We start from the raw sequence: 17,742 nt of genomic DNA, 5'->3' as shown, positions 1-17,742 counted from the left end.
GAATAGCTTTTAGAGAAAGCTCCTTTACTATGACATAAATTGCATGGGAATAAAAAAGATAAGAACAAATGAATTTTGAAGACAAATTGCAGAGGAATAAGAGAAAGATGACATCCAGATAGACGAGAAAATTGATAACTTTATTGAATTCTTGAAATGAAATAAGGACATTTAAAATGAACTGAAATGGGACATTGTCCCTACAAACTGCAAAAATCAAATGAATGAAATAGAAAAGACAGATGGTAGAAAATTTTTAATGGATCCCTTTAATGAAGACAGTATTTTTGTGGGATCTTTTTCCCATGAATCCTAGTCCTGCCCTGCGCGGATGATGGTCAGGGATCACTGGCTCTAGCCGGCCATCTCCGTTCTTGCCCAATCCTTTGAAAGGCTGATAACCATGCTTCAGTAACAGGTCAAATCCTTTCTTGGTCCTAACAAACTGCGGGAAAAGAGGATGGTCCTTGAAAGTACTGTAATCGAGACGACCCCCAATCTTAAAGAAATGTGGTCCTTGCCATTGGACCATTGTTGCTGTGTGATTTGTCTCTGATGTTGCTCCTAACTTTAGCATTTCAAGGCTTTCACTAAGAACAATTTCTTCACTTTCCCTAATGCTAGGGATATCAGCAGTATAAGTTGGCCTAGGGATCATAGGCTGAGGTAGCCTCTCTTCAGGATCTTCCCCCAAAACAGTAGTTATCATGCCACCTTTAGACCACTTGATGCATTGATGCAGAGTGGATGGCACGGCGTTGGCATTATGAATCCATGTTCTTCCCAGTAGAAGATTATACGTTGGCGGCACGTTAACGACATGGAAAAGCACTGTATGAACAGAGTAGTTGATAAATATTTCCAAGAAGATCTTTCCCTTTGTTGTCTATCCATGATTATCAAACCCATAAATGGTGATCGGATCCGTTGTATACTCTTCTTCTTTTATACCCAGAGCCTTGGCAGTCATTTCAGGACAAATGTTGAGGCTACTGCCTCCATCTACAAGCACATGGGGTATAGTCATTCCCCGGGTTCGCACCACAATGTACAAGGCATTGTTATGAAATGCGTGAGGTTTTGGCAGATCCTCATCTGAGAAGGTTATGGGAGCATTGGTCATGGCCTGATTAACGATCTGAGCCTTGTCTTCAGGTGTGGTGTCTGGCTTGACCTTGATCTTTCGCAGTAAATCGTCCAGGACTTGCTGATGCTTAGGAGAGGCACGTGCCAACTCAAGGATAGGGATATTAGAGAGGGCAGTGATTGGTCTTTGCACCGTGTCGACCTTTTCTTCTGGTTTTCTCCCTTTTTCCGAAGTAGATTTGACAAGGCTCTTGGGTAACCATGGCATTCTTTTGGCTACCTCTGGAGATACTCCAGCGGGTTCTCTCGAAACTTTTAGCTTACTGAATGCTGAAACTAGGTCCATCTTTTAAGAACCGGACTGGGCCTTATACAACACTAATACCTGATGCTGCACCTTGATATCACTGCTAGGGCATGGTCGGATATGATCTTGTGGCTGAAAGGGATGATCAGATATCATTGTTGTTGAGTGCTGCAAGAAAGGCTGTTTTAGAATCTCCATTTTCTCATCTTCAGCCCCTTCTACTAACAGATTTTTGTCAATATAATCTTGTATGATGTTTTTGAGAACGAAACAGTTCTCGGTATCATGTCCCACAGTTCGGTGGAACTTGCAGAATCTGTCCTTCATTTTTCCCATAACCACTGGTGGGTCAGCTACCCTTGGAAGCTTAATCATATCACTGCCGAGCATATATTCTAATACTGTCTCGAGGGACTGGTCTAGAGGAGTAAACTTGCGGTTATAACTCCATCCTTCCCACTTCGGCTTTTCTTGTGGTCTTGATCTTTGTTCGAGGGTTTGCTGTGGCTGCTTATCATATTGAATAATCGACTTGCCTTTCTGATCACTTTTGTTGGGATTTGACCCTCCTGAAGCATAACTATGATTTTTTCCATTTCCTTTGTTCTGATTCTTGCTGTTACTGGCAGAGTAGATAAAATGGGCTTTCTTCTTTGATTCTTGTTGACTGTTATTCTTTGTAAACATAAAACCTTCATAAGACCCGTTCTCCATACTCAACTCGAGTCATTCGGCTCATTCTGTTAGTTCTATGAAGCTCTTCGATGGAGATGTAGAAATTAGTCCCCTCAGGGGTTGCGAGAAGTTGCTCAGGATCAAACTGCAGAGATGACTGTCTTTCTGCTATTGGCTCATTCTGTTAGTTCTGCTATTGGCTCGCACATCTTATTGCAAGCGGATCTCCATCTATGAATGAAATCCCTGGCCTTCTAATTTTCCTTCCGCCTTAGACTGCAGAGATGACTGAGAGTCGGGAGTGCTTCAGCATTGAATAGAAAGCGCTCAATAAATAAATTGACCACTTTGTCGAATTCTTTCAGTTCTATCGGATTAATGTGCTCTGAGTACCACTTTGCTGCGACACCTTCCAAACTGCGAGGGAAGCAGAGAAATAAGGCACGATTGTTCCTCTTGAACCTGGAACATTCTGCGAAGAATAGGGCGAGATGTGCTTTTGGGTCACCCGAACCATCAAACTTGATAAATTTCTTGGGGAGATTATCAAGAGCATCATCCCCATCCAGTCCATCATAGAAGTCTTCACTTGTAAAGACTCTTTTGCCCTTGTCACGAGTTTGAAGATCCTTAACTATTTTCATCACATCTTTGAGTTGTGACTGCGTAGGGTCATCAACAGACTGATTCTTTGATTTGTAGGCCGACCCCTGCCCTTGAGTCGACCTTTTGAATTCTTGCTTGTTTTCATACTCTTTGTCAGTATCATCTGCTGATTCTGACTCATCAGACATTTCCTCATGACGATTCTGCTTTTTACTGATCTTCACATTCTTGACGGCATGACCCTTATCTTTCTGTTTGGTCTGAATTTGCTCAGTACTGGCCTCAGCTTGCTCTACCAGCATCTTGGTCATCATCTTTTTGAACATGACGTACATTTGGGGATCGATGCCATCATCCGCCTGCTGACCCTGACTCTGGATTGATCGAGGTGATTCCATCTCTTCTTCTGAAGCTACTGAGTACGCGACGCCTTCAACTGATGCGGCTTTCTTTCTGGATCTTGTATCAACCATCGGGTATTGCAAATGTTCTCTTGGATATTACTGATGCTCTCTGCAGGGCAGAACTGATGGTTAGGCTTCTGAAGGAAATTTGGTTTGGAGGAAAATATTTGTTGAGAATTTTGGTAGACAATTGAAATAATATCCCATTACTAGGGATTGAGTCATCGCTGGGATTACGACAATTGCGTTGCTATTCTTTGCAAGATAAACAACTGAAAATATGCCTTGTTACCTAGGCGAGGTCGTCAAACCAATGTAAAATAAAGGAATTTTTATTGAGAGGAAAAACATGATTTTATCAATAATACACTTGACAGAGGGGAAGGTGACAGACAATTTTCCACCACTCCAGATAATCAGAAGATACACAAGGACCAGGAAAAATAGTAAGACTGACAAAAGAATCCCAGCCATGTCTGGCAGAATGGTATGCTCCGGACCACTGATTTGATGTGAGATCGAATTCTGGCAGAACCCCGGCTAGTGGACGAATCTCTACGCGCTTCTGCCTCTGAGAGAACTGCCTGACACACCGCTCTGGATGATAGTATGCGCAGAAAAACGAGCCCAGTAGCCTGAATCGCTTGCCGTATGCATAAGTATATCTGGGAGGTGATTCCTGGCGATCAAAGTAGTCCCATACGACCTCTTCCTCCTGAAGGTTGTCGATCAAGAACCGGTATCGCGCAACTGGAAGAAGCTTTTCACCATTGTATCTGAAGGAACTGGCTCGGACTGGCACATGCCGGAGGAACCAAGACTGCAAGGCATAGGTGCATCCTTCGACTAGGATCGACTCTCCGAGTGCGAAACGAGTCAATCTGAGCTAAAATATATCACTTTTAACAGGGATTAAAACGGCTATTCCAGATTGAAAATACAGACATAAATAGCAATTCCAAACAAAAATCTCTGACATTTTAGTGGTGAACAGTAGACAGAAAAATAACAATACTCACTTTTTACAGATCATGAATTGGATCTGTGGTTTGGGATTTATGACTAACACAAGTCTGATTAGGGTTTTGGTAAACCCTAACGAGTTTTAAATTTAAAAACAGATTCTCTAAAAGGGGAAAAATATTAAACAGTGATCCAAAAATCCGAAAATTTCACAGCAGACAGATCTATTCAATGTGAATCCATAGCACTTTACAGATCTAAAATCGGATATAAGATGAGAGAAATATCATCACAGCAAGTTACCTTTTTTATTTTAACCACGATTTTAAAGCTTTAAAAACCCGATTTGATGTCTGATTTTTTTGATAGGGTTACCGAGATCCAAAACCTCTGATTTTTCTACAGTAACTCAATAACTCATGCATGCATCACATATAAAAAAATCAGAAATAAACAATGAGTTCTTCAATCCGAAATAACATCATCTTTACTGTTCTAAACCTAAAACACACAGAAATTTAAGAAACTTGAAAAACCATGCATTAACTAATGTAAATAAAAAAAATAAACCATAAAACAGTAAATAAAAATTATTTCTATGCTATAGAACGTAAAACAAACATGAATAAACCATGAAAACAAATTAAAAACAGAGAATCAATGGCTGGAATTTGATATCACCTTTAAAACATAGATTTAACCCATTAAAAGGGTAAATCATGTATTTTATAGGTTAATAATGTAAAGAATCATATTAAAATCAATTCTAATGGATTAAAATCCCTATAAATCATCCAAAACAGGGTTAGATCACCTTCTTGGACCGTTCTTGCTGGTTCTTGATAGTTCTTGAGGTGAAACCATGGTTGATCTTCCATAAGGAGGGGTGTCCAAGCCTAAATCTAGGTTTAAAGCATTAAAAAAGCATTAAATAAAATAAGAAAAGTGAAGAAGTTCATACCTTGGAGTTGCAGCAATGGAGGAAGGGCTGGAGAGGAGAGAGAAGCTCCAAGATTTGCTCCCAAGGTGGCTGGAAAAATCGTCCCCCCTATGGGGGCCTTTTATAACCATTTTTTAGGTTTTAAAAATTAGCAATTTTGAAATTTTTGGACTTCTAAAGGGGGGGCGATTTTGGGGTGGAGTTACCTAACTACCCCTAGTCTAAATTATCCTAAATAATGCCTAATTAACCCCTAGCTAATCCTAAAAAATCCCCAAATGTGGTGCCACTTGGCATTTTCTCACATTGGGTTTTTAAAACTCCTTTAAAAACCTTTAAAAATACTAGTTTTAAAAACTAACTTTCAAAAATGAGTTTTTCAAAATGGTTTTGACTCTTCTAAACCTCTAACACTAACCAAGACATCAACTAACCCTAGTCTAGCCCTGACTGACTCGAATATGGCACCACCCCGAGTGGGCCCTACTTGAGTTTTAAAAAAAAAAAACGATTTTAAAACTTGAAATTGAAGGAGTTTTCAAAAGATTTTCAAAAGTAAACTTTGAAATTAAAATTTTTGAAATGGCATAGGGTCCTAACTGGGTGAGGACTCCTCTAGATATGGTACCAACTGAGTGAGCCCACATCGAGTTTTGCAAATTTTGAAATAAATACTGAAAATACCTTTGAAAAGGGGTTAAAATTAATAATTAAAATTCAAGATCTTTGAAAATAGGGTCTCAAGCGAACTGGAACTCCGGGTTAGAGTCCTGAACTCTTAGGACTCTGAGATTTTAGATTTTAAAAGCCAAATGAAAGAATTTTCAAAAGATTTTATCAAGAAATGATGAAATAAGTTAGAAAACACAGTCTGGGTTAGACCCCTAACTCAACCGAACTCTAAAATAGAGTCCTGAACTAACTGGACTCTGTAAAATGACCTAAATTTCGAAAACAAACGAAAAAAGATTGAGAATGGAAGTAAAACAGACTTAAAAACCAGACTTCTGACCGGATTAGGACTCTGAGACAGAGTCCTGATCGGACTGAAACTTTCAAAAATTTGAGAAATTTGATGAATAGAGGCATTCAGAAGCGACACCATCTAAATGGGTCTCATTTGTGAATTGAAATCGATTAAAGTTTGAATTTGAAAGGAATCCAGATTGTTTTCTGAGAAAATATTTCGAAATATAAAGTCCTGGGGTTGGAAAATGACAGAGTATTGAATAAAAACCCAGGTTTTGAAATTGATTTTGAAATAAAGCTTTAAAATTCAAATCTGGATTGAATGTTTTGAAATAGGAGTGCTGGATCTCAAAAATGAGATGCAATGCCATACAATGCTATGCAGAATACGTGCAATGACATGCAATGATCTGTAATGACTTATGAAATGGACAAACACTGGATGAAGGTAAAAATTTGGGGTGTTTACAGAGTTGTAAATTTGATTTCATATGTTGTAATAGCTAGATTTGAATGAAAATTTGCATTTCCTGTTTTAGATAGAATAAATGAGCATTGTAAATACCATGAATTACTTGTTTTCATGCTTTTACCTCTATTTTCCAAAATCTCACAAATGGGAACACGAATGGCACGTGCACCATTTCGTAAGAGGTAAATTAATCCTAAGTTGATGATTTACATCAATGGCCATAGTCAGGATGTAAACAAAACTTTGGATTTTTATCTTTTATAAAACAACACTGGATCCACTTCAAAAATCATCATATTTTCAAATATTTACTTCTTTTATTAGAGCTTAACTTAGAATTGGCTCAAAATATATACCAATGGCCATAGTCAGGGTATATTGAGAGTTAATTTCATTTTAAACTCTATAAAAGCACAAAAATATATTTTATTCTTCACTTGAATTTAAATATAGATTATTATATAATACATTCAATGACCATAGTCAAGGATATATTATATTTTCAATCTTATCTTAAATTCATTTAAAGAATGGAATAACTTTTCAAAATCCAATCTCAAAATTCTTTAAATTCATTTATCATTTAAGATAGAACTACATCATATTTTCAAAGTTCCTTTTTCAAAACTCCAAATGATGTAAATATCTTCCTCAATCTATCTTCAATTCTTATAAAATCCAATTCATCCTTTCATTTTCAAATTCAATTTCATTTTCAATCTCAAAGTTCAATTTAACTTTGAGATTTCAAAGTCATTTTTATATTCAAATCCAAATAAGAGTTCAAAGTTCAATTTAACTTTGAAATTCCAAATTCATTTTATATTCAAAAAAATAAAACTCAAAGTTCAATTTAACTTTGGAAGTTCTTGATTCATCTCCTGAATTTAACTCCAAATCCATTTTAGGATCCAGGATTCAACATTCATATTGGATCTCAGACTTCAGATCCAGTTCCCCTTTAGAATCCAGAATCCAACTTCTACTTTAGATCTCAGACTCCAGATCCAAATCCATCTTAGGATCCAGAGTCCAATTCTACTTTGGATCTTAGACTTCAGATCCAAATCCATCTTAGGATCCAGAACCCAATTCTACATTTGGATCTCAGACTTCAGATCCACTCCATTTTAGAATCCAGAACCCAAGTCCATCTTGGATTTCAAATCTCGGATCCCATTCTGTTTAGGATCCGGAATCCAATTCCAATTCTAGATCCTAATTCCATTTTCGGATCCAATCTGAATCTCTTAAATCCATTTCTATTCTTAAATACCATTTGATTTTTTTAGTCCATTCCAAATTCAAACTTCAAAATCTAAATTCAATTCTCTCTCAAGTATTCATTTCCTTTCCTAAATTTAAGTTCAAAATTCAAAGTCCATTTCCGACTTTGAAACTTCATTTCCTCTCATTTCAAAGCTTCAAGTCATTCTTTCTCATTTATTCCTCCAACCCTGATTTATTTCAAAGACTTAGAACTTCTCTGATCTATCTCAAGTTTCAATCATTTCTTCACTCCCTTATCAAGTTCATCTCAGAATAACTTGGAAATTTTCAAAATATCTTTCAAAAAGAGCATACATCCTTGCATTGCACAAGCAAGATTCTTTGTGCATTTAGAGTTAGAATAAATTCTTAGATTATATTTAGGCAAAGCAAAAGGCATAGATTCGATCCTTGGTTCGATTACCCCTGGTAAAGGCGCCAGGAACGGTCGAATCTCGTACCGACGAGCGAATCCCGTCTCTCCATTTTTCCCGCAAATTTTCAAAACGGAGGCGAGTAATTTTCTAAATATTTTCAAATTAAGGTCAAGTGAGACCGCGGAAAATAGTTCATCTTCTCTCTCTTTCTTTCTTTTCTCTTCTCTCTTTCTTTTCTGTCTTTTATTTCTCTCCCTCAAAAAGGAGGAAAATAGAGGCTGGAAAAGGAAAAGAGAAGGAAGAGAGAGAGAAACCACAAGAGAGGAAAAATTTTGCGATGATCACAATACCCTGACTATGGCCATTGGTATATATATTGAGTTAATTTTAAATTAAATTCTGATAAAAGATGAAAATATTTAAAGAAGATATGATGATTTTTGAAAAAGGATCCAGTGTAGATCCAGTTTTATTTTATAAAAGATAAAAATGCTAAGTTTTGTTTACATCCCGACTATGGCCGTTGATGTAAATCATCAACTTAGGATTAATTTACCTATTATAAAATGGTGCACGTACCATTCGTGTTGCCATTTGTGAGAATTTGAAAAATAAAGGCAAAATGCATGAAAAACAAGTAATTCATGATATTTACAATGCTCATTCATTCTATCTAGAACAGGGAATGTAAATTCTCATTAAGGTCTAACTATTACAAAAATTGAATTTACAACTCCAATGATGATATCTTCCATATATTTCCTGCAAAACAACTGGGTTAGTATGAAAAGAGAAGGAAATCACACATATCATATGGAAATCAATGGTGAAAGGCTCATATGCCAAGATATATATGAAAAGGATGGGAAATGATATATACATATATGTATATTTATGTCCATATATGTATGCATATCTATATATATATATATATATTTACATATATATATATATATATATATATATATATATATATATATATATATATATTATACTTATGAGTGAGAAAATATAAACAATAGATGAACTTTGTTGAGAGTGAAATGCAGAAATATCATCGATGGAACATCAATGACAGGTTTCTAAGTCACAATAGACCAATGCAATATTTTCCAGCCACAAGAAAAATTCATTGATGTTCAGCTGAAAAATGGCACAAGGGGATTTCCTGAATTAATTAGAACATATTTACCATCTAGGTGGAGATGCAATGTGCCAAACTACTGGGAGAGTGAATATTGTCCTATGTGCCCGATATCCTAAACTAATGGTAAGACGGGGCAATAAGTGAGGTGTAATGTGTAGTAGGTTGGGTGCAGTGATAGATTTTCTGCAAAACAGTGGTAGCAAGGTAGGTGTTGTGGTGACTTAGTGAAGTTATGGTGAACAGCGAGATGAAGACATGTGCCTGGAGTGTTGTAGCAAATGCTAGGCATTACTATTGCTTAAGACAATGACATAGTGAAAATGGTGCAACAATGTGATGCCTGAAAGTATGAGATTGGGAGTAGAGTGGCGATTATGATACTATGTACAATAGAATAATTATACATATAACAATGTATAGGAAAATACAGTGAGGAAAGATGTAGTTGATGAGGTTGATCCTGGAACAGAATATGCAATCTGACATTATAGCAGTAGACCAGCTAAAGATCATCTTCCTAATGAAGCAACTATCTTAATTAATAACTTGGTTTGATTTTCCTGTCCTCTCAAAGACAAGGGTTTTTGACAGCCACAACAATTAGCAGCATACAAAGCCCATGATCAATTGCTTTACCTGCAAATAGGATATAGCTGTAGTGAAGAAAACCCAGCAACATGGTCTAAGAAATTTGAATACCCTTAGTTTTGACCTAGACTATCGGCTCTGTAAACATGGTACCATAATTGCTAATAGATTTTGCAGGCCCCTCCAGCACAGGCTGTGGAAAGTGGTGTTGGGGTGAAGGGTAATAGGGGAGTTATAACAGGATATACAGGATGTGCAACAATGTTGTGCATGTGTTGTATGTTAAGTAGATGGGTGTATTCATTGCAGCAGAGTAGGTTGATGTTTGATAGATGAACCCAAGCATTCTTTTGTATGAACAAACACAAAGATAACCATTTGTTGTTCTCAACATTCAGCTTTGAGCTTTCGGAAGCTGGAAATATAAACAAAGTGAGAGAGCACATGACAACCTTAACAACATCGTTACAGGATTACCTCTCAGAAATTGGTGTGCGTGACTGCAAATGGGGCCAACCTCACGCCGATATGAAGTTTGGGGTTGTCTTGAAGGACCCAAGCATCAGACCAGAGAGCAAATAAGGATCAACTAGCAGCTATAATTGATTGCTACAAGACACAACACCCAAATCCAGTCCACGACCAAGTCCTGTATTGGCTGTCTATATAAAATCCAAATGAAAATTTTAGTCCATAATAAAAGCTATCATTGACTAGAGCTGGAAAAACACAAAGAAGGGTACTGAGGCTAATGGTGAAGGGAAGCCCTACTTAGTGGATTCACCAGCAGATGGGGAGAAGGTTGCAACATCAAAGAAAGAAAGGAAAGAGAAAAAAATGAGGAAAATGTCGGTCTTACAGGTAAACTTAGAGGAGCAGCTACCCTGGACATCACAACAAACTACATCTCTAGAGCTCATACTAAAATTGTGATTTACATGAATGGCCTTCTTAGGCAAAGGGGTACCTATCTCAATCTGACAAGGATCTGAAATCTGTGCCACCACAAACCCCTAGCTTGGGTCTCTATAGAGCATTCCTTTGACCAAATGATAGCAGCATTTGTTCGATCCCATGGATCTGATGGAAACCATACGTGAGCAGCCTTGATCCCATCAAGAATCTTCGCTTTAGCCTCCTCCCAAAATGGTGGAACCACATTAAGAAGCATATGAAAAACCATGCCATTATTCCATACATTTACTGTTTGGGTACAGCCCCAGTGGATAAAACTTACCATCTGAGTTTATCTCCATGGCCAATCGGATCTGCTGTAGCAACAGGTCAGATTGTCCACTCAACAAATTAATCCTGCTACCACAGCAGATCGGGGATCCACTTTCTTACTGCTGATGGGAGGCAGGGATACTGGAGGAGGTGTCGTGGGTACACAATGAATGAAATAATGTAAAAAACATGAATTGACTTCAGAAGGAACTCTAAACATTTAGATTTAATCACAGAACATGATCCAATATTATGACGCAGCAGTAGAACATCAAAATTAAAGGAAGACTATGTCTTTCAAAGTGCAAATTGCAACAATTAATGCAAAAGAAATTTAAAATGTGAATCATCATGTAGTAGGAGATTGGGTTAATAGCCTTTGCAGCCTCATGATGATCGGATTCTATCGGAACAAGAGATCGCTAATAAAAAAAAAAACATAAACAGAAAGATGGGATGATCTTCTACATGGCCCTGGAACCAGGCGTTAATGGGCAGATTTGAGATAGAACAAATATCATACAGGAATCTGGAGATTGGATTGCAAAGAGGACCATATGCAGGCTTCAGGTATGCAGTATATATATATCAAAATCGGATTCAAACCCCATTGCAGGACAGTAGGTTGATGCAGGGGTGATGAATCCATCCTTGAACAATCCAATATGCAGAAGGAAAAAGAAATGGAAATTGAGCCTCATAAAAGAATAATGCCATTGACCGATAATGAACTGAAATACAAAAGATAAACTATGGCCGATTATGCAGAACTACAAAGAGGGAAACCAAATCGACAGGAATTTAAAAGTAAATTGGTAAAAGGAGAAACAACTGTTTGAGTCGGGTGTTCCCTTGATGTTGCTATATATGAGCCGAGGCGGCTTTGCATAGATCAACATCATATATAAGACTCGTTATTTGGAGTATGCAGAAGGACTCAAAAAGACAAAGAAAATAAGGGAAGAAATGGGGAAATAACGATTTTAAACTAGGCTAAAACAAGTATAAATGCAATGGAAAACAGGAGATCAAATCGAAGACCAGGATCGACATGGGACGTAGATAATGCAAAAAGTTATCTATAATGTATAATTAAACTGAGAACATGAAATTGGCGTAGGAACAGAAAAAAAAAATGAAAACAAACTATCAAAATGAAATAGAAAATAGAACATAAACAGAGAATCAAGGGATTGTTGGAATGAATATTCCATTATTGTTTGCAAAGGGGTGAGTCGATCCTATTAGATGCAGGCCAACCCTACCACCGGTGCATTAGGATAAAAAAAAAACTGGAAGAAAACTGAAATGAGGTACCACGAACAACGAGGAATGTAATGAAATGGGAAAGAGGTCTTTACAGGAAATCGAAGGAGGATGGAGGTGATCGCTTACCTTTTGTATTTGTTGCCTGGGCCGAAGAATCTTCGTGGATCAGCTAAAAAAGAAGAAGGCATGCGGCTTTTGGGATTGAGCCACTCCTTTCAATCGTCGGATCTGGCTTGTCTAAGCTCTGAAGAAGGGCATTCCCTTTTTATTCCACCATGAAAAATTCTCTTACCTACAGGTGTTTTGAAGGAGACAGAAGATTGAGAAGAGAGGGGAAGCGGATAAAGAAGTAGGTAGAGGGCAATGGCGATCAAAGAAGAATTGATCCTAATGAATGAGTGATGCTTGATGTGAAAAAATGGATGCGAGAGACAGAGAATGGATGGATTAAGGGGTTCCCCGAGTGTCCTCTTTAAGGACGAGGAGGAAGATTCGAGAGGGGGAATCAGTTGAAGATGAATGGAGGGAGAAAGGTTCGTTCAGGATGGACGATGGTGAGAGATGAGGGAAAGGCGCGGGAGCAAAACCGTTGGGATTTTTTTTTCTCTTTTCCAAAAAGAGGATTCCCCTTTTAAAAAAAAAATTGTAAACTGGTTAAAAAGTGAGGTTTTTAAAAAAATCAACTTAAAAAGTTTCAAAAACATTTGTTCTCCTCGTAATTTTTCCAATTTTTTTGGTTTTTGTGTTATTTTTCATTTTTCTGTATTTTTTTGGAATAAAATCCTAAAGTTTTATGGGAAAACAAAGATTAAAAACTATTTTTTTTTTGTATTTTTGCAAAATATTTTCAAAAGAGAGTTTTTTTGAGAATTCAAAGCTATTTCTCTAAAAAAAATCTTCAGAAAACGAATTTTGAGGTGATATTCGAGGTTTTGACCTCAAATCGAGAAAATATAAAATAATGGATCCAAATGAGTGCCGAATGAGCTATTTGAGCCATTCAGAAAATGCTTTTGGTATTTTATAATTTCGATTTGTAAATTGAGTAACGAGGCTCAAATTTGAACCTTAAACACCAGATTTGACTTCGAAATTGATTTTGAATATATCAATATGGAATTCAATCCAGAAAATCTGAAGAATGACTGAATTTTAGCTTTGGTTTTCTCAAAAGATGGAATCAAGGGCAAAATGGTCATTTTTACAAAACTTTGAAAATTTTGGGGTGTTCACACTGCACCATCGATGTATCTACCATCGGGTTTGGCCCAGATCATCTGAAATAAGTGTCTGTGTTTTTGCTATAACATTATATTCAGCACTAAGTTGTTACTTCTTCTTATTTCTTTTTTGCATCCCTGGTTTGGACCCTGTAACTTTCTTAAATTTGGTGATGTTAAGAATCTAAAGATTCGACCCTGCTCTTTTAGCGTCTTTCGTTATTTACATGCCTTATCATGCTCACATAAGCAGTTAACATCAGTCCGGTAGAATGGGTCGGCGAATCAAAGACATGAGGTGGTATTTCGATTCGGTAATTGTTCCTGGTGGGCGACAATTTGAGGACGTTGCTGTCAGGATGGATGGTTTCAGCTCAACACCATCTGTTCGTCCCCACCACCCTGGCATTCTCATTATATATCAATTAATTACATGAGTCCTATTGTCTTATGTTATCATTTTATCCTGTTCTTTATCTTATAAATTGTACATTTGAGTTGATATTTGCATTAGTGTCATTCTAATAATCTCATTAGACTGATAATCATCCTCTGATATCTATCACAGTTAGCTGCTCAATATCTCTCTGTAATTAAACGACGCAAGATATATTTGTCATAACAGGGAATGGTTAGGTGGTTTGTTGGCATTCATACACCTGATAAAAGCTTTTCAGTTTGTTCATTTCAAAACATTCTATCGTCAAGAGTTGTTTTTTTTATATAATTTTGGATGACATGTTTTCTGTCATTGATAATGGAATCATATTTCCCACAAAAGTGGTAGCACGATGGCATATTAGTGGAAGGTATGGCTTCCTAGTTATTATGGTCTCTACTCCAGAAAATTGTGAAGGGAGATGAAAAGAACTGTGATGCTTCGTTCTTGCATATTCAGTAGATCAAAGTGGAACTTCAGATCCACAGTTTGATTGTGTGAGTCGAAACTTCAGATCCACAGTTTGATTGCGTGAGTCGGAACTTCAGATTTACAGTTTGATTACGTGAGTTGGGATTTCAGGTTTACAGTTTTGCAAATATCATGGCCGTTCCAGCCATGATTTCACCATGGCAGACTCCACATAATTTTATTCTCTGTATCTTGCCTGTTGTAACATGCTGATCTCTGCATCCTGGTCTTCATTTGCATGTTATATCTGAAATGAAAAGAGAATTGGGTTCTAAATTTGCGCCATCATTCACAGCACAGTGCTTTCAAGTATGTATATGTGAATCATTATGGGTCATTATGATAGAAATTCCAAGTACATTGTTCCACTTTCCCCTGTGTAGCCTCCACTTACCCACACCCTATGCACATCTAATGCACATCATCTGCCGCACCTTTGAACCCTTCATTCACCCTTCACGGCATCCATATACCTCCAGACTCACAATGGCCACAGCTGACTGATAACCCATGATTGATAATCATATATCCTGATTTGAGATTGATATATTTTCATTTTTTTTTTTAGGTATAATCTCACTGACATCTGCTCCTCTGTACACTGTCCAACTATCTGATCATTGGTGTCACCACCTCCCAGCCAGCTATGTTTGGTAGTTATGTTTCTACGTCTGTATTCAGTATCATGTTAATCAATCATTCTCAATCCCTATATCTAAGTCATACCATGTTGTTTTAACCAAATTTTACATCGTTCTTTCATTAAAATTTCACTGCTATGGCTCTTCTGAGAAGGTGGGGAATCGGCTTCTAGCAAGTCATATGTAGTTATGCTACTCAGATTCTAGTAAATGATTCTGATCCATTGAAACACTTTTGATCTTCCAAAAGCAATGAATATCCAAACATCTATACATAAATGTTAAACACTAGTCCTGCTAATAGTCATGTTGGATGTTCAACTCAGCTTAAATGATATACAGTCTGGATCAAATATCGTCTTTTAAAATGATTGTCGTTGATGAGCTGGGATGGATGTTAGATTAGAGGGTGCATATTGCTTGTTCAGGTAGCCAATAAGTTTGCATGATCTGTCTTAGTAAGTTAATGGTAAAATTGAATTCCAAAAGGTGTTAAATAGTAGATGTGTCAGTCCTTGCTAAATAGACTGTGCTCATGTGGACATGTGTTGATGGTTCATCTAATACCAGTAAGCATCTATTGTTCTAAAAAACCTGCATTAGTGTTATCAAATCTTGTTAAGATCATAAGTTATCGGTTAGCATGGGCATTAATAGTTAGCATAGAGTATATCTAAGCATTTGGCACATATCAGCCACGTAATTAGTACTGCATCACATGGGTCCCTGCTGACTCCTTCCACCTGCTGTAGGTGTCTCAACAGCCCCTGCTGTTACCACCGACAACATTGCATTTCTAGCCCATCACTGCCATCTGAGTTTTATCCCTGTCAACCACCTATTGCAGCTCTTGCATTGGGTCTCACTGTTTACCAACACAGTTTGCTCACCTTACCTGTTACACACTATCACCTATATACATTTCCCTCGCTTAGTCAGTTACACTGAATGCAAAAATTTCCTCTTTCACTTGCTGTCCACCATCGCCCTGCCTTTCACAGTAGCACACTGCTATTTTCACCTCATTGCACTATGAGCACCTCAGCTCCTATTTTATCATCATTTTGCCAAAGTCACATTCACCTGTGGCTATCTCACTTACTCACGACATCTCATAATATGCACAACTACTGCAAGGCACTAAAACCTCCACCCTAGCATCACCTACTACTTGCTGGTTCAACACAGTATCACCCCGTAAAACACTTGGCTTCCATCCATCGCCTGTTATAGATCCTTACTTCCCATTTACTTCATGGCTAGTATGTTGTATTCTCACGAGCAGCCCCGCAGTAGTGCATTTACAACCTTTCTTCCTTATAACAATTCATCAAAAGGAACCGCCATAAAACTGTGATTTCTCACAAGTGGCTCACAAAAAGCCACTATGATTCTTTCCTTCCTTAATAGCTCATCACAAGCAGCTATGGCTATCACATTTCACGATGGTTCACCTTGGACCATCCTGGCTCTTGCCTTCCCTCATTGCATATAGATGTTCATTTAATTATGGCATTGTCTGTATATATACGTATATATATATATATATATATATATATATATATATATATATATACATTTTCTAACAAATGCACGGTAGGCCATATGCCTTTCTCATTCAAAAATGAGTAAAGCATCTTGTGTAAGATTTGGAATAGTCATTTACATTCACATTTTTTTTCCTTTTTATGCTAATTCTTTCTTGCAGAAATAGGTGAAAAGCTTGAAATAGGAATTTTTTGGTGTTTTCAATTCCAAGTGTTGTAATAAGCTAGATATTTAATGAAAACTCTACATTTCCAGTTCTAGATTGGAATGGATGAGCATGTAAATAACATTTGTTTCATCATTTTCCTTTATTTCTGAAGATTCACAAATAGGGGACACGAATGGCACGGGCACTATTCTAATAGGAGGTGATTAATCCTAAGTTGATGATTTGCATCAATGGCCATAGTCAGGATGTGAACAAAACTTAGGATTTTCATCTTTTATGGAATAACATTGGATCCATACTGGACCCCTTTAAAAAATCATCATATTTTTCAAAATATTTTCTTCTTTTATCAGAGTTTAACTTAAAATTAACTCAAAATATATATCAATGGCCATAGTCAGGATATATTCAGAGTTAATTTCATTTTAAACTCTATAAAAGCACCAAAATATATTCTATTCTTCACCTGAATTTAAATATAGATTATTAAATAATATATTCAATGACCATAGTCAGGGATGTATTATATCTTCAATCTTATTTTAATTCACTTAAAGAATGAAATATGTTTTTCCAATCCAATTTCAAAATTCTATAACTTCATTTCATCATTCATGATAGAATTGCATCATATTTTCAAAAATTCTCTTTCAAAACTCCAAGTGGTTTTGAATATCTTCTTCAAATCAATCCTTATTTATTTATATTCAGATTCAAATTCAATTTTATCTCATTTCAATGATCAATTTCAAAGTCCAATTTGACTTTGAAATTCCAAAATCATTTTTTTATTCAAAACTTCAATTTCCAATTCAAGATTCAAACTTTCAAGTTCAATTTAACTTTAAAGTTTCTGATTCATCTTTTGATTCCAAAATTCAAAATCAAGTTTATCTTCTTATCTTCAAAATTCAAAATCAAAGTTTGAGATTGATTCTGAATCTCAAAATTTGAC

Source organism: Nuphar pumila, chromosome 17 (genome assembly GCF_984573655.1).
Source record: "Nuphar pumila chromosome 17, dmNupPumi1.hap1.1, whole genome shotgun sequence".
Classification (NCBI taxonomy): Eukaryota; Viridiplantae; Streptophyta; class Magnoliopsida; order Nymphaeales; family Nymphaeaceae; genus Nuphar; species Nuphar pumila.
The sequence above is the reverse complement of the archived record's forward strand: the minus strand, read 5'-3'. Positions refer to the sequence as shown.